Source organism: Mobula hypostoma, chromosome 1 (genome assembly GCF_963921235.1).
Source record: "Mobula hypostoma chromosome 1, sMobHyp1.1, whole genome shotgun sequence".
Lineage (NCBI taxonomy): Eukaryota > Metazoa > Chordata > Chondrichthyes > Myliobatiformes > Myliobatidae > Mobula > Mobula hypostoma.
The window spans coordinates 202,348,494-202,367,947 of record NC_086097.1 but is presented as its reverse complement, the minus strand read 5'-3'; the positions used below and the strand labels follow the sequence as shown (position 1 = coordinate 202,367,947).

The window sequence follows — 19,454 nt, the reverse complement described above, 5'->3', positions numbered from 1 at the left end:
AAATTGCATAGCTATTGCTAGTTTTCATATCATAAATCTCCAAGCTACACAGTCCTGTGTCACTTCCATCATTATCAGATTTTTCATTAGCAGTATGCAGATTAGTGCTTTTTTTGAAACTGCAACTTGACTTTCTATCTTTTTCTCTACTCTGCGCAGTCCATTTATTTTTGTCTTCCTGACATGCTCTTACCTATGCGTCAAACAAGGCTACGTTCTTGCCCCGACTCTATTCAGTATGGTATTCTCTGCCATGCTGACAGATGCCTTCCGTAACTACGAAGAAGGAATCCACGTCAGGTACAGGACTGACGGCAGGTTGTTCAACCTTAGGCGCCTGCAGGCAGTTACAAAGGTGCAAGAGACTGTCATCAGAGACTTCTTGTTTGCTGATGACTGCGCACTCAACGCCAGCACAGAGCAAGAGATGCAGCGTGAAATGGACTGCTTCTCACAAGCCTGTGACAACTTCGGACTCACAATCAGCACCAAAAAGACCGAAGTTATGTAGCAGCCTGCCCCAGGAAAGCCATACCAGGAGTCGCGCATCACGATGAAGGGCCAGAACCTCCAGGCAGTTGACAACTTCACCTACCTGGGCAGCATACTCTCTCGTGCAGTGAATATAGACGCTGAGGTCAACAACAGGATTGCTAAAGCCAGCGCCGCCTTTGGGAGACTCCGTGAGAACGTCTGGGAGCGGAGAGGACTCAGCTTTACCACCAAGCTGAAGGTCTACTGTGCAGTGGTCCTTACCACCCTCCTTTACGCCAGCGAGACCCGGACTGTCTACAGCAGACACGCCAAACAGCTCAACCACTTTCACCTGAGCTGTCTCCGCAGACTCCTCCACATCAGGTGGCAGGACAAAGTCCCCGACACGGAAATCCTGGAACGAGCTGGGCTCTGCAGCGTCTACAATCTCCTGCTGAAAGCCCAAGCCAGGTGGGCTGGACATGTGGTCAGAATGCCAGACAGCCGATTGCCTAAGCAGCTGCTGTACGGAGAACTGTGTCAGGGCAAGCGCTCAGTCAGGGGGCAGAAGAAACATTACAAAGACTGCCTCAAAGCCTCCCTCAAAGGCCTGGGTGTCGACATCAACACGTGGGAGACGCTTGCCCTTGACCATCCAGCTTGGCGCAGCAAGACCACCACAGGAGCCCATGCAGCTGAAGTCAGGTGCATCATCGAGGCGCAATGAAAGCGTGTTGTGCGCAAGGCCCGAGCAGCATCCACTGCCACGACAGCACCCACCCACTTGTGTCCCACATGTGGGTGAGCCTTCAGGGCCCGGACTGGCCTCATCAGTCACCTCCGGACCCACAACCACCAATTTCCCATTTGACTTTGAAGCCATGGTCATCTTCGATTACGAAGGACGAACAACAACAACAATTTTCTTGCATTTCCTACAAGTTATGCCTTTAAAGCTGTATTGTTCTAGTGTATATGAGCCCCTGGCAGAACAGTAACACAATTTGTTCGGCCAGGCCAATTTCCATTGAGGTGTTGCAATTTTGTTCATGCTCTCTTTCATTTCTGACTGCATCTCAATTGTGTCTCTGTCTGCTGTTTCCATTGATACAGCAATTTCAACTGCTCTTTTAAATGTAAGTTGCACTTCAGTTAGGAGTCATTTTTAATACTTTCTGTTAAGATCCCACAAACCAAGCAGCCCGTCAGTGCATCATTAAGTTTATTACCAAACTGAAAATGATCAATTTCTTCAGTTCTGCCATGTATGATGGAATGGACTTCCATTCCTTTTAATTTCTCTTTATGAAACCCAAAGCAGTCTGCAATCAACAATGGCCTTGGTTCTAAATGTTCCTGCATTACTTTCAGAATATCTGCAACGCACATTTTTGCTGGTTTGGTTGGAGCAGTTAAACTTCAAATCAAACTGGTTGCCTTTAAACACAGGGCACTCAGCAAAATTGGTACTCCTTTCTCATTGGCTATTTCATTGGCTTCAAAATACTGTTCAATTAGCTCAGTTACATATTCCAGTTATCCTTTGTGTAATCAAACGCATCAATTTTTCGATGCAGCCAACCATTTCTACTTCTATTTTTATGTCAATTAGGCTTTAGGTGATCTGAGCAGTGGGATCAACATGCATGAAACAGCACACCCCAATGCCTTCACCATCATTTTGGAGGATTTTAACCATGCCAGTCACCATCATTTTGGAGCATTTTAACCAGGCCAGTCTGAAAAAAAAAATCACTAAGCAATTACCATCAACAGATCACTTGCAATGCCAGAGGAAACAACACACTGGACCATTGTTACACCACCATCAACAATGCCTACCATGCTACTCCATGCCTTCACTTCAGGAAGTCTGATCACCTGGCTGTACTTCTACTCCCTGAGGAGAGGCAGAGACTGAAGACTGCAGCACCAGTAGTGAGGACCAAGAAGGTATGGACAAGGGAAGCACAGGAGTGCTTACAGGACTGATTTGAATTGGCGGTCTGGACTATATTCAAGGATTCACCTTCAAATCTGGAGAAGTATGGTGCAATTGTTACTAACTTCATTAAAACCTGTGTGGATGAGCGTGTGCTTACAAGGACTTGCTGCACATTCCCAAACCAAAAGCCGTACATGAACCAGGAGGTACATCATCTGCTGAAGGCTAGATCTGTTGCATTCAAGGCGGCAACTCAGGTCTGTACCAGAAAACCAGGTATGACTTGTGGAGGGCTATTTCAAGGGTGAAGAGACAATTTTGAACAAGATTGGAGGTGACATCAGATGCACGACAACTCTGGCAGGGTTTGCAAGACATTACTTCCTACAAAGCGAAACCCAATAGTATGAATGGCAGTGATGCTTCACTACCAGATAAACTCAATGCCTTCTATACCTGCTTTGAAAGGGAGACTATAACTACAGCTGTGAAGATCCCTGCTGCACCTGGTGATCCTGTGATCTTTGTCTCTGAGGCTGATGTTGGGCTGTCTTTCAAGAGGGTGAACCCTCGCAAGGTGGAAGGTCCTGTTGGAGTACCTGCTAAGGCTCTGAAAACTTGTGCCAATCAACTGGCAGGAGTATTCAAGGACATTTTCAACCTCTCACTGCTTCAAAAAGGCAACAATTATACCAGTGCCTAAGAAGAATAATGTGAGCTTCCTTAATGACTATCACCCAGTAGCACTCACATCGACAGTGATGAAATGCTTTGAGAGGTTGGTCATGACAAGACTGAACTCCTACCTCAGCAAGGACCTGGACCCACTGTGACTTGCCTATCGCTACAATAGGTCAACAGCAGACACAATCTCAATGGCTCTTTACAGGGCCTTAGACCACCTGAACAACACAAACACCTACGTCAGGATGCTGTTCATTGGCTACAGCTCAGTATTTAACATCATCATTCCCACAATCCTGATTGATAAGTTACAGAAGCTGGGCCTCTGTACCTCCCTCTGCAATTGGATCCTTGACTTCCTAACCAAAAGACCACAATCTGTGCGGATTGGTGATAACATCTCCTCCTCGCTACTATCAATACTGCCGTACCTCAGTGGTGTGTGCTTAGCCCACTGCTCTACTCTCTCTATACCCATGACTGTGTGGCTAGGCACAGCTCAAATACCATCTATAAATTTGCTGATGATACAACCTTTGCTGGTAGAATCTCAGGTAGTGATGAGAGGGCATACAGGAGTGAGATATGCCAACAAGTGGAGTGGTGCTGCAGCAACAACCTGGAACTCAACATCAGTAAGATGGAAGAGCTGAATGTGGACTTCAGGAAGGGTAAGATGAAGAAACACATACCAATCCTCATAGAGGGATCAGAAGTGGAGAAAGTAAGCAGTTTCAAGTTCCTGGGTGTCAATATCTCTGAGGACCTAACCTGCTTAGTCTAGGTAAACAATCGATGCAGCTATAAAGAAGACAAGACAGTGACTATACTTCATTAGGAGTTTGAAGAGATTTGGTATGTCAACAGTAACACGCAACAACTTCTATAGATATACCATGGAGAGCATTCTGACAGGCAGCATCACTGTCTGGTATGCCGGGGGAGGGGGGTGCTACTGCACAGGACCGAAAGAAGCTGGAGAGGGTCATAATTTAGTTGGCTCCATCTTGAAACTAGCCTACAAAGTACCCAGGACATCTTCAAGGAGCGGTTACTCAGAATGGCAGCGTCCATTACTAAGGACCTCCACCACACAGGGCACGGCCTTTTCTCATTGTTACCATCAAGTCGGAGGTTCAGAAGCCTGAAAGCACACACTCAGTGATTCAGGAACAGCTTCTTTCCCTCTGCCATCCGATTCCTAAATGGACATTGAACCCATGAACACTAACTCACTTTTTTAATATATATTATTTCTGTTTTGCATGATTTTTAATCTATTCACTATGCATAGACTATAATTTATTTATTATTTTTCTTCTTCTATATTTTGTATTGCATTGAACTGCTGCTGCTAAGTTCAATTTCATGACACATGCCAGTAATAATAAACCTGATTCTGATTTTGATTCTGACCTGGTATTCACTCTTTATGAATCCATGAATTCTTACATTTACTGCTTTTTAAAACACTGCACAAACTGGGCTGTGTTTGTTTACTTGCCACTTCTTGCCTCACTTTTGTTTAGTTCGAACATCTCGCTGCACTTCAACATGTCAGTAGCCGTCTCAGATTCATTTTTAAAAATACCTCCAAGTCTCTGTTATGTTTTGTAACTTCAAAATATTGAACTAATTCAAAGGAAGAAACAAGAGTCCAAAATGTGAGTCTAACCTTTGTGGTTTACTTTGCACGAAGCACACAGGTTTCACATGGTAGTGTGATGACGTATGCAATTCACCTATCTATACATACAACCCATATTGAATTACTTAAATGAACAAGAATTCTTAATCAAACTACATACATAAACACATACACAAGATTTGTCAAAAATTACTGAAATACTAAATACTCAACAGACTCTGCAATTCAGATTCACAGTATTACTGATTTATTTAGATTATTATTATTCATATTTTTGTATTTGCACCATTTGTCTTTTCTGCACACTGTTTGTCAGTCTGTGTACAGCTTTTTATTGATTCTATGATTTTTTTGTACTACTGTGAACGCCTGCAAGAAAATGAATTGCAAATGAATATATGGTGACATATATGTACTTGAATAATAAATTTACTTCGAACTTTGGTGCAATGAACGTGTTTAATGATGTATTTCAAATGTATTAATGTACATATTATGAATTTGAGTATATCAAAAATAATCCTGGAGTTATACGTTTGGAAGAACGTCTGGAATGTCTAGGTTTATCGCAAAATGTTGCATAACATGAGATTTCTTGCTCTGTGGACTGTTTCCAGGGTTGTTCACTGAAATAAACATCAGCCCTGCTGTAAGTTTATCAACTCAGTGAAAAGCACACATTTGTCTGCACGAAACCTGCTGCTCTTCCAGTGCAAGCTGTCTACAAGCAGCTGTCGTTTCACTTAGGACATACATGCTGAAGGATAATGAAGCTTGGTGCAGCTGCTGCAAAGGCACAACTGCATACTGAAAGGTCAGAACCTGCATTAAAACCCTTTGGATCAAACACTGGTCTTGGACAGGGATAGGAGCAGTTGGTATGGGAAAGTATTTAATTGGGTGAGGTTAAATTATGAAACTCTTAGGCAGGAACTTCGGAGTGTAAATTGGGAACAGATATATTCACACAACAGAAATGTGAAGGACGTTTAGGGAGCACTTGCACAGGGTTCTAGACAGGTCTGCCCCACTGAGGCAGGGAAAGGATGGTAGGATGAGGGAATCATGTTTGTTAAGAAATGTGGAACACATAGTAGGGAGAAAGAAACAAGCTTAAGGTGCAGGAAACAAAATCAGGCTGGCGCTTGAGAGTTTCAACTTTGAAGGGAAAATCACAATACATTATGGGTAAAGCCCTGAAACACTATCGTAGGAAAGCAGCATCCATCAACAGAGATCTCCACCACCCTGGCCTTGCTTTTCTCTTGCTGCTGCCATCAGGCAGAAAGAACAAGAGCCTCAGGACTCACACCACCGTGTTCGAGAACAGTTACAATCACACAACCATCAGCTCTTGAACAAAGAGGATGACTACACTCACTTGCCGGTCCATTGAGATGTTCCCACAACCAATGATCTCACTTTAAGGACTCTTTATCTCATTATCTCAGGTTCTCATTATTTATTATTATTTATATTTGTATTTGCAGCTTGTTGTCTTCTCCACTCTAGTTGATCTTTCATTGATCCTGTTATTGTTACAATGCTATAGATTTGTTGAGTATGCCTGCAGGAAAATAAATCTCAGGGTTGAATATAGTGACATATATAAGACCATAAAACATGGGAGCAGAATTAGGCCATTCAGCCCATCAAGTCTACTCTGCCATTCCGTCATGGCTGATCCTGGATCCCACTCAACCCCATACCCCTGTCTTCTCACCATATCCTTTGATGCCCAGACCAATCAGGAAATGATCAACTTCTGCCTTAAATATATGCACGGTCTTGGCCTCCACCACAGTCTGTGGCACAGCATTCCACAGATTCACTACTCTCTGGCTAAAAAAATTCCGCCTTATCTCTGTTCTAAAAGGTCGCCCCTCAATTTTGAGGCTGTGCCCTGTTGTTCTGGATACCCCCACCATAGGAAACATTCTCTCCACATCCACCCTACCTAGTCCTTTCAACATTCGTAGGTTTCAATGAGATTTCCCCTCATTCTTTTAAATTCCAGTCAGTACAGGCCCAAAGCTGCCAAACGCTCTTCATATGTTAACCCCTTCGTTCCCAGAATCATCCTCGTGAACCTCATGAATATATATACTTTGAACTTTGAATGTAGCCATAAATAATGGACTTAAAAGACCTAAAAGGGGCATGAGGGAATCTTGCTGAGTAGGATTAAGGAAAACCAAGATGTTATCACAGATTGCAATGGAACATTGACAGGATCAGAGCTGGGCTGGAAAATGGCAGAAAGAGTGAAGTGATTCACTTTGAAAGGTCAAACTTGAAGGCAGGATATGGCAGGATTCTTAGCAGAGTGAAGGAGCAGGGGGATCTTGAGGTCCACATCCATAGATCCCTCAAAGTTGCCATATAAGTTGATAGGATGGTTAAGAAGGCATGTGGTGTGTTGGCCTTCATTAGTTGGCAAATTGAGTTCAAGAGCTATGAGGTAACGTTACAGTTCTATAAAACTCTGTTTAAAGCACGCTTGTGTCCACTTCTGATCACCTCATTGTAAGAAGGATGTGGAAGCTTTAGCAAGGGTGCAGAGGATATTTACCAGGATGCTGCCTGGATTGGAGAGGATATATTGATCAAGCTAGTGCTTTCTCTTTGGAGCAAAGGAGGATAAGAGGTGACTTGATAGAGGCCTATAAGGTGATCGGAGGCATAGACTGAGTGGACAGCAAAAGACTAGTTTCCAGGACAGAAATGACTAATAGGAGGGAGCATAATTTTAAGGTGATTGGAGGAATGTGTGGGAGGGGATATCACACAATTTCACACAAAGAACAGTAGGTTCATGCAACCCCCTGCCAGGGATTGTTGTAGAAGCAGACACATGAAGGACATATAAGAGTTGCAGAATGTTACATCTCCATCATAGGCACTGGTCTCCCCAGCATCAAGGACATTTCTAAGGGTAATGCCTCAACACGGCAGCATTCACCATGAAGGACCCCCATCACCCAGGACATTTCCTCCTCTCATTGCTACCGTCAAGGAGGAGGTACGGGAGCCTGAAGACACATACCCAACATTCTTCCCCTCCACCATCAGGTTCCTGAATGGACAATAAACCCATGTACACTACCTTATTATTTCCCCCCTCTCTTTCTGCAATACTTATTAACATACATATATACACACACTTATCTTTCTTATTGTAATTTATAGTGTTATTATGTATTGCACTATACTCCTGCTGCATAACAACCAAATTCACAACATATGCCTGTGATATTAAACCTGATTCTGATACTGAGAGTTTTAGATAGGTGCATGGATGAAAGCAAAATGGAGGGCTATGTGGGAAGGAGGGGTTAGATTGATCTTAGAGTAGGTTAAAAGGTCAGCACAGTATCATGGACAAAAAGCCATATACTGTGCTGTACATTCAATGTTCTATAATAATCTGTGAATCTTGTAGGAAATGGAATGTTTTTTTCCTCATAAAAATACCAGAACAAAGACCTAAGAAAGTATTATAAAATTAGAAAAGCATTTAAACAGATGCACAGAGAGAGGCCCCACTGTCAAAAGCATAACTAAATGACTTCAATATATATCACCAAGTATTCAAATACTCAAAGAAGAAATCTTTTTCCACAGGGAACTGAAGCAAATAGCATGGATGTACATGAGGGAGAAGTGAAAAGGTATACTGTAAGTGTTGTGTAATGCATAATGGGAGGAGGTGTAAGAGTAGCAGAACTGCCTGCATAAATTAATTACACTGAGTGGTTTGCTTCTGTGATATACATTCATGTATTCTCATGAAATATATTCAGGTAAAGCACATCAGAATAACTTTTCCTAGATATGGTCCATGTCAAAGCCACTATATAAATTCAATTTGATGCCCCAATCTTGAACTTTCAAAAAGCAATCCCACCAGACTTTTCATTTTTAAGCAACAAAGAAGGTAATAATGTTTTATTTTCAGAAATCAGGCATGCCTACTGTGACCTTCATGCAAGAACAGCTCTGTGAACAAATCACCAGCCTTAAGTTTGTCTGAGGTTTTGCAAATTTGCTATAACTGTCCCCTGTTAACATTAATTCTTTCCATGCACCTGCCTTTGTCAATCAATGACCCACATTAGTTTTTATATACTATGGTGAGAAAGTAATACATGCAAGATTGATTTAGTACCATAAAGTATAAACTTGAAGTTAAAAGTCAAGACCCAGGCAAATGCAACGAGTTTTTTTTTTATCTGTTACTACAACAGGATTTAAAAGCACTATGAAACATCGACCTAAGTCCATTGAATTGAAGTATATTTTTGGTTTTGTCCTTACAAGATAAGTTAAACCAGAGACCTTCACTTTGACAGACATCTTATCAGAAAATTACTTAGAAAATTAAAGAAATTTTATTCAATTTTCTAATACCTAACACCCAATTTTTTTTCTAATGTAGAGTACCAACTATATTTAATATTCATGATTTTTAACTTTATTATTCTGCAGTAAAAGCTAAACCATACACATTTAATTGAAACTAAAGAGAATATATTTTTTACATACTTACTTTTCATTACGCTACTTCTCATCGGAATCTATATTCTCAGATGCTTCCTTGTCAACTCGGAATTTACAATCTGAATTTATCTATAATACTCAATATGTCCAATATCCATGAATATGCCATTATCCTGGTCATACATTCAGCTTGTAAAAAGCTGAATTTGTAACTATTGCTGAACCAAGTCCAGTATCGATGATAATTTTACTATTGATAACTTTATTTACAAAGCACTGCTTTGTGAAAGAACTGGACTCCATAATTTACAATCTACAATGCAGAACTGAATGTGCTTGCTTGGGCAGAGGTCCAAGATTATAATTGAAATGTAATCAAATCCAATTCAAATGCCAAAATACACACTCACAGACATGCAGCTTCAAAGACTAAACATGATGTACAAATAAGGCATCGTTCACATTGGACTGAAATCTTCAACTTTGAGAAGAAATCCATTTATTCTTACCTGCTTGAACATTTAAAAAAATAGGCCCTGTTGGTTTGGCAATACAGGAACAACTTGTAAATGAAGAGTCTTGATCATGTTTAACTGCATACGTAGCCTAAAATAAATCTGATGCTTCATCTTAGAGGCCAGGCCTCTATATGCAATCTCTTCTTGTTCCTCTACATTTCCAAGCAAGCAATCTAATACACCTAATCATGTGATCTGTTGCCATAGCTGCCGTGAATCCAGCTGTTCGTGTTATAAAAGGCTGAAACAAACTTTCTTAACCCTGCTCCAGTAAAACAAAGCCAAAGTTCTTTCACTGTTGAAATCAATTGTCCTTAAATATCATTATTCTCCGGACCAAATCATACTTTGAAACAAATTTAATTAACAACTTACTAGCAAGTATAAGGAAATTAAAAAATAAAACTTAATTAAAAATAGCTCATGCACCATATTTCCATTTTCCATGAACAATCACATCTCCAGGACCAATGCCTAGATGGCAATTTGTGGTTCTTTCTTCTAATCTAGCTAGTCTACTATCTTCCTTTGATTTGTTCAGCCGACAAACAGCCGGGGGCATTTGGAATGAGCTTGCATTTTAGAATTCCTTAAACCACCTGCTTTTTACATCATGTACTAAAAAGATACATCAAGGTAAGTCTATTTCATATATAGTCCTAGAAAGTCTCCAGCGTCAGAAGAGGCCTGCCAAGTGCACACTATGCATCAGATATGTTGGATATCAGCCCATTGGAAGCCTATTGAGCACAAAGCCCAGAGAGTTAATGCAGTAAAACTGATCTTATAGGCTTAATGTACATAAGGGCCTTTCCACTGCACTGTGGAGGTAAATACCTTGAGGTACTGGGTCTGGAAGTAGGGTCATGGTCATGATCATGACTGAAATTTGGACTTGAGAGACAAATGCAACTTGGGATAAGTTTTAAAATTAACAGGGTATTTACCTCTATAGCTGCTTTCCCATGCCGGATCCCACAAGCTTTACAAGAAGTGAATTTTGCCTATTTGGTGTTGGTTATGTTTTGTATCTCCAGAAATTAATTAAAAGAAAATATATGTGAGCCTGGGAGAACTCATGTACTTTGTTTTACTTTTAGTGAAGTGCTCAAATATGACGTGGTGCCACACTGATGTATGCCATTCACGTAGTTCGTAAAGTAACCCATAACGAATCATTTAAACAAAAAAGAATGCTTATTCAAGCAATGTATTTACAATATTACTCAGATATTACTGAAAAATTAAATACACAGCAAAGTCTAAATAGGAAATGCATGAAACTTCATGTGTTGAGGCCCCTCTTTGGAGTCGTATGTAGTACTATAAAGGGCACAGAAACAAAGGTCAAACTTAAGAACAGGAAAAACTAAACTTAATTCTCAAAAAATGTTGTGCAGCATTATTTCGAGTCATGTTTGTTAGGGTGAAAGCTGTACCAAGCTTTTATGCCCTTAAAGCTACAGTGGCCTTTGACAATTTCAAAGACATGGTGATACTGACAGGGGGATGATAAAATGAATCTCAGAATCTCAGTCTGATTGTTGTTAAAGCAAAGCTCATAGTTGGTAAATAGCAGGCATCTCTACAAAAGGCCGAACAGCCAATTGCTGTCAACCTGCAAAGTCGGAACAAGTTGTTAAAGCAGCAGCCAATCCATGCACGGCTAACCTGATGACTAAATGTAGGGCTGCCCGCTAGGAGGGAAGGATTGAAGTAGCTTCCAGCAAAGGAAGGTGATCAAGATATGTATCGATTTTTAGGAGCATTCCTGCCCCATTAAGTTGATAGATCTGATTTTGTCTTGCTGAGGCTAAGTCAGTGGCATTCATGTCTGACAAACAAGGAAAGTACAAGAGATCCAGATATGACCTCTGGAAAGCACCCTCACATGCGGTGGCAATTCTGGACCAAACTTGAATCACAGAAGGATACTCGATATGGCTTGAATGCCATCACCACCTACAAAGTAAAACCAAATGACATACAGTATGTGACAACAAGGTTCCACTCCCAGATGAGCTCAATGGTTAATTTATTATCAAAGTTTCCAACTCTGAAATTCTGATAGCCACAAAACCAAGAAAAAAAGAACAGCAGTACAATCATCAGCCCCCAAATCCCTGCTCCCCATACAAAATAACGAACAAAAGCATCGATCTCAAAATCCTCCTACCCTCCCACACAAAAACACGAGAAAGATTGGGCGAAAAACTCAGGATACAAAAGAAGCCCATAAGATTGGGGGGGGGGTGGGAGGGGGGGAGTCTACAGTCCAAGTCCACATCCATACTGCAGAAAATCTGGGCAATATTCTCCCTCTCTGTAGCAGAGCCATCTCACCAGTGATAAAAATGGCAGTCACTCCTCTCCAGCAGCAGAGCAATCCTCCAGCAATAAAATGGCAGTCTCCCTTCTCCAGCAGCAGAGTGATCCCCCAGCGATAAGAAGACAGGCAGCCGGCATTTCAATCTCCCTCATCGCTTTAATTAGCAAACAATGGAAGCTTTAATTGGAGAAATGGAGTTGAACATCAGCTTGCAGCCTGCCTGCCATGAGGTTCTCACATGCTGCCTCTGCCTCCCAGAATCCCTTTGGAGATTGCAGAGCACCAAAACAAACAGACAATCTCCAAACTGCAAATCAGAGATGCCAACAGATCCAGAATCATATTCAAAACAAAAAAAAATAAACATAAAAGACATAAAAGAAGTGTAATGTACGATGGGTGATTGATAACTTCGTCGCCTAAGGTAGAAGGAGTCAATTTTAGAAAACCTTGCACATTTATTTTTCAACATAGTCCCCTCCTACATGTACACACTTAGCTCAGCGGTCGTGAAGCATATGGATCCCTTCTTTGTAGAAGTTGGTGTCTTGGACCTCCAGAAAGTGGTCCACAGCAGGGGTGATTGTTAAGTTCGTGGCCTATGGTAGAAGAAGATGAGTTATTAACTTCAAACGTTCTGTATTTTCACTCAAAGAGTTGAACTGCACGTGTATGTAATGAGAGGGGTATAACTCACCTCCTTCTACCTTAGGCCACGAACATCACTCGCCCCTGCTATGGACCACCTGGAGGTCCAAGATGCTCTCGTTACATGCACGTGCAGTTCAACTCGTTGAGTGATAATGCAGAAAGTCTGAAGTTAATAACTTAATCTCCTTCTACCCTAGGCCACGAACTTATCAATCACCCCTGCTGTGGACCACTTCTACAAAAAAGGGATCCGTATGCTCCACAAGTGCGGGCATGTGGCCAAGTGGTTAAGGCATTGGACTAGCGACCAGAAGGTCGTGAGTTTGAGCCCCAGCCGAGGCAACGTGTTGTGTCCTTGAGCAAGGTACTTAATCACACATTGCTCTGCGACGACACCGGTGCCAAGCTGTATGGGTCCTAATGCCCTTCCCTTGGACAACATTGGTGTCGTGGAGAGGGGAGACTTGCAGCATGGGCAACTGTTGGTCTTCCATACAACCTTGCCCAGGCCAGCGCCCTGGAGAGTGAAGACTTTCCAGGCGTAGATCCATGGTCTCACAAGACTAACGGATGCCTTTTTTAAAAAAATGCTCCACAACCACTGGACTAAGTGTGCACATGTAGGAGGGGACTATGTTGAAAAATAAATGTGCTAGGTTTTCTAAAATTGACTCCTTCTGCCTTAGGCGATGAACTTATCAATCACCCCTCGTACGGTTTCATGATCTATCCAGAAGAGCTCAATACTACTTATGGTCGCTTTGACCGACAGAACATGGAGGCACCTTCACGCAATTCCACCGCCCTCAATAACTCTGTTATTTCAGTCTTTTAGAGGCTGTTGTGAGAGCATCCTTCAGGACTGTGAACCCATGGAAAGCATCTGGCCCAGATGGTGTACCTGGCTGAGTACTGAAAACTTGTACAAATCAACTGGCTGGAGTATTTATGGTATCTTTAAACTCTTGCTTTGGCAGTCTGAGGTATCCACCTGCTTCAAGCAGGCTTCAATCATACTGCTGCCCAAGAACAACATGGTAAGCTGCCTCAATGACTATCATCCAGCAGAACTTACATCCATTGTGATGAAGTGCTTTGAGAGGTTGGTGATGAAACATGCCTGAAGAGAGGTGTGGATCCACTCCAATTTGCCTATCATCACAACAGGACAACAGCAGATGCCATTTCATTGGCTCTTTTCTCAGCCCTGGAACATCTGGACAGTGAAGATGCATACATCAGGATGTTCTTCATTGACTATAGCTCAACATTCATCACTATACTCCCCTCAAAACTAATCAATAAGCTCCAAGACCTAAGCCTCAGTACTCCTCATACAACTAGATCCTTGATTTCCTCACTTGCAAAACCCAGTCAGTGTGGATTTGCAACATCTCCTCCAGAATCACAATCAGTACAGATGCACCATAATGCTGTGTGCTTAGCCCCTTTCTCTACTCACTTTATACTTATGACTGTGAGGCTAAGTACAATTCCAATTCCAATATAAGTTTGCTGATGACACCACAATTGTAGGCCGTATCTCGGGTAATGATGAGTTTGAGTACAGAGAGGAAATTAAGAACCTGGTGGCATGGTGCGAAGACAATAACCTATCCCTCAATATCAGCAAAAAGAAGGAATTGGTTGTTGACTTCAGAAGGAGTAGCGGACCGTACGACCCAATTTACATCGGTGGTGCGCAAGTGGAACAGGTCGAAAGCTTTAAGTTCCTCGGGGTCAATATCACAAATGACCTGACTTGGTCCAACCAAGTAGAGTCCACTGCCAAGAAGGCCCACCAGCATCTTTACTTCCTGAGAAAACTAAAGGAATTTGGCCTGTCCCCTAAAACCCTCACTAATGTTTATAGATGCACCGTAGAAAGCATTCTTCTAGGGTGCATCACAACCTGGTATGGAAGTTGTCCTGTCCAAGACTGGAAGAAGCTGCAGAAGATCGTGAACATGGCGCAGCACATCACACAAACCAATCTTCCGTCCTTGGACTCACTTTACACCGCACGCTGTCAAGTGCTGCCAGGATAATCAAGGACACGACCCACCCAGCCAACACACTTTTCATCCCTCTCCCCTCCGGGAGAAGGCTCAGGAGCTTGAAGACTTGTACGGCCAGATTTGGGAACAGCTTCTTTCCAACTGTGATAAGACTGCTGAACGGATCCTGACCCGGATCTGGGACGTACCCTCCAAATATCCGGAACTGCCTCTCGGTTTTTTTGCACTACCTTACTTTCCATTTTTCTATTTTCTATTTATGATTTATAATTTAAATTTTTAATATTTACTATCAATTTGTAATCCAGGGAGCGGGAAGCGCAGAATCAATTATTGCTGTGATGATTGTACATTCTAGTATCAATTCTTTGACAACAATAAAGTATAAAGTAATTAAGTTTGGTGACAATAGCATGTTTTTGGCCAAATCAAAGGTGGTGATGAATCAACATATTGGAGGGAGACTGAAAATCTGGCCAAATGATGCCACAACAACAACCTCTCACTCAATGTCAGCAAAACCAAAGAGCTGATTACAGAAAAAAGAAGCAGGAGGCCCATGAGCCATCAGGAGATCAGAGGTGCCAGTAACTTTAAATTCCTCAGCGTTATCATTTTAAGGAATCTGTTCTGAGTCCAGCATGTACATGCTATTACAAAGAAGACATCGCAGCACCTCGACTTTCTTAGAAGATTTGGCATGTCATTGAAAACTTTGATAACTTCTATATATGTGTAGTGGAGAGTATGTGAAGGTTGCTTCAAAGCTTGGTATGGAAACACTAATGTGGAGAGTATGTTACAGGTTGCATCAAGGCCTGGCATGGAAACATTAATGCACTTAAACAAAAAAGCCTTCAAAAAGTTGTGGATTCAACCCTATCCTTCACAAGCAAAGCTATCTTCGCTATTGAGCACATCTATCAGGAAAGCAGCATCTGTCAGCAAGGACCCCCACCATCCAGGCCATGCTCTCTTCTTGCTGCTTCAACCAGGAAGGAGATCCAGAAGCCTTAGGTCCCATGCTATCAGGTTCATGAACAGTTATTACCCCTCAACCATCAGGCTCCTGAACCAGAGTGGATAATTTCACTCACTTCAACTCTGAACTATGGACTCACTGTCAAGAACCCTTCAACTCATTTTACACAACAAATGTTTTCAGAAGTGTTGCTTCCTCAGTATTTCTTTTTGTTTATGATAGATCTCTTGAAGCTGAACACAAATATAATTTCTGATTACTTATATCAGGTAGGAATTTGTAGAACCAAGAAATTAACTTTTATTGAGTATAATGCATTTAGTTGCAAATTGTGCTGAAGCTTTGCAATAGTTTAACTAAGCTAAAAATATTTTATTGATGATTTTCATTTGTACTTGGTGTCTGAGTCTTCTTACTTAAATGTCCAACAATAATCAGCCAGCATTGATGGATTCCAGTTGCCCTGATACTGTTTCTCCATGACCACAATGTCCTGATGAAACTTTTCACCATGCTCATCACTGTCAGCACCAAGGTTTGCAGGGAAGAAGTCTAAATGGGTATGCAGAAAATGAATCTTTAACAACATGTTGCACTTCATAGTTTTGTATGCTCGAAGCAAGTTGTCAACCAGCTGCACGTAGTTTGGTGCTCCGTAGTTGCCAAGAAATTTTTCAACAAAGTCCTTGAACGCCTTCCGTGAAATTTTCTGTGGTCCCACTAGAAGTTCTTTAAACTGCCTGTCATTAATGACCTGCTTGATTTGTGGACCAACAAAAATGCCTTCCATAATCTTGTTATTCCAGGAAACATCTGTCTCAAATATCAAAATCCTACACAGAAATGCATAGCCTTTCTAAATCCTGTCCTGCCATGCAGCATCTGGCCTGTCTAAGCATGCCCAGGCATGCCTGGAGAAGAAAGAAAACTTTTCAGCATTAAAATGTGAGCAACATTTTAATTGACCTGTATTAGGAAATGACATAACATCTCGAAAAATGGAGGGTGATAGGGAAATTTAATGGTGATTTTCATGATCAGCAGTCCAAAACCCATAAGACACACCCAAAAATATTCAGGAAGCAAAATCTTTGTTGTCCAGTGTCATTTAATACTAGTTCTTGCTATGTACAACTGTGGCTACACAGCTCCCATGTCGACTGTTCCCCCACCAGACAAGGGTAACAGGGCTGTGGCAACTTATATTATCACTGTCCAACACAGTCTTGCAATCGCAAGTGAAATGTCCGAGACTATCTCCCATGGTTATACTACACCAACTCTGATGCTTCCAAATAGGAACTGTGCAGTTTCCTTAATGCCTCATTGAATTCAGAAATTTCTCTGCAGGCTAATCAAAGAAGGCTTCAACCTTCCAAGGAACAAACCTTATTGCTCCTACATTTGACAATTGAGGAAGGCATGCAGTGATGGAGAAGGAAAGAACACTTTGTTTCAGCCAATATGAAAGTGAGGGGGAATACCCATGCAGAAGGAAGAACTATGGACCTCCAAGACAGTCATTAGAAGTGTGTTAAAAGAGGTGTCCTACATATGACCCATAATAAGAAATCAGAATAATGGATCTTTACAAACATAAAACATGTCACTTCTTACTGTCATTTCCCCCTCTCTCACACCCCCCACCCCCTGCACACATATACACAATATCATTCCATCCACGCCCTCTTGCAACCCATCCAACATTCATATTCTGAATCTCCACCACTCCATCTAAACTTAGGACAGGAATGAAAAATTTACTCAATGTCTTTCATCTCCTCTGCTTTGACAAAAGTAGCAGGAACCTGGACAGAGGCCAAATAAATAGAAAAGAGGGCCTTAAGTTCAGTGCTGTATCACAATGAATTATTCTGAGATTCATGAGCAAAGAGGCCAACATGTATTTCCAGCATCATCCATTGTCTACCAGCCATGATCTCGAACAAAACCTTCATTCTGAGTGCTACATTTGCTTTGATGCAATCAATTATGCACCCTCAAATAAATATATCAGAAGGTGAAGGATGAATTATGCTCTTTCTGTGTCAGCTATGATTGTGACATACTCATTCCTTTATGCCACTCTTAAAAAATCAAGGAACTACTCAAAGAAATGCCAGCAGTTTTGATTTTCTGACAATACTTCTCCAGCTTTTCTTGTGTATCTAATCCAACCGCAAAAATATAAAGAAGGTCCATGTGTAATTTGTTGAAGACATCAAGCTTCATGGTATACTGCAGATTTAGAATGGGGGAAGATGTGTGCTGGTGGTTATCAAGGAAGCAATTGGCAAGAGAAAATTTAATTTTCTACTTCTTTCCACAAGATGGCGGGACACAATTTTAGCACATCCCTTCTATTTCTTAGGTAGAGATTGAATATAACCTCTTCAGCCTGTATGGCTCAGCTACTTACTGTGGGGGGGAAATCAGTGTGCCACTGAAGACCTAGATCAATAATTTGTGTTACAATTCTGATTAAAATCAAACATTTCCATTTAACTTTCCAATCCACTTTTTCAACCTGCAGCTTACTTACACCATTTGGACAAACTGCTGTTTCAAAATTAGATATCAATTTTCTGGTTACCTCACTACAGGAAAGATGTGGATACTACTGTATAGAGAGAGTGCAGAGGAGATTTACAAGGATGTTGCCTGGATTGGAGGGTGCGCCTTACGAGAATAGGTTGAGTGTACTTGGCCTTTTCTCCTTGGAGCGACGGAGGATGAGAGGTGGCCTGATAGAAATGTATAAGATGGTGAGAGGCATTGATCATGTGGGTAGCCAGAGGCTTTTCCCCGGGCTGAAATGGCTAACACGAGGGAGCATGGTTTTAAGGTGCTTGGAAATAGGTACCAAGGGGATGCCCAGGGTAAGTTTTTCACACAGGGAATGCACTGTGTGTGAAATGCACTGCCAGCAAAGGTGGTAGAAGCGGATACAATAGGGTCTTTTAAGAGACTCTTAGATAGGTACATGGAGATCAGAAAAATAGAGGGCTATGTGCTAGGGAAACTCTAGGCAGCTTCTAGAGTAGGTTACATGGTCGGCACAATATTGTGGGCCGAAGGGCCTGTAATGAGCTGTAGATTTTCAAAGATCTATGTTCTAAACCATTAGATGAGTCAACATAGGAGGTAAATATCCAATGAATTTTTGATTGAATGTAGTGCTGAAAACACAGTTTAATACAGTACTTCAGCAGCCAATTAGTGTGGCACAAGCATAAAATAGATTTAAACATTAGAAACATAAAATTAAGTGTATTTTAGTTCATGTCTGAATCTAAAACCCATTCCATGGAATATCTCATGATCAAAACAATTTCTCTTTGAAAGATAGAATGGACCATTCCCATAGATGCTCTTTGCAGCAAAACATGCTTTGCCCTACCAATTCTCATGATGAGGTATCTTCTAATCTGACTCAGTGACAATTCTGAAGTTAGTGCTGCAACATCGAGAATTTGTAGTATGGTGCATGGTAAAAACCTGATAGAACATAAGTGTTGAAGCTTCTATTCTTCATTATTCATTCATGATTTATGCTGATAGGCCAGTTTTATGGTATGAACCATTTTCTTTAAAATTTCCAGTCTATGTTTGTGCTTTTACATGGAAAATCTTCAATATCTTGAAGCAATGACTAATTTTCATGTCAGAATGGTGTGCAACCTGGATGGATACTTGCAAATGATG

The 19,454-nt window shown here is 41.4% G+C and overlaps 1 protein-coding gene across 12 annotated transcripts in view; it reads right to left on the bottom strand.

Moving 5' to 3' along the window:
- Window positions 1-19,454, bottom strand: part of dtna (dystrobrevin, alpha) — a 205,021-nt gene that overhangs the window by 171,646 nt on the left and 13,921 nt on the right. Inside the window, exon 1 of one of the 12 annotated variants that reach the window (XM_063063083.1) lies at window positions 9,761-9,928. The exons of the other annotated variants lie outside the window; for them this stretch is intronic. The gene's annotated coding sequence lies outside the window, so the exon portion shown is untranslated. Of the gene's footprint in view, window positions 1-9,760; window positions 9,929-19,454 lie in introns of those variants that run through there. 12 annotated transcript variants of the gene reach the window in all.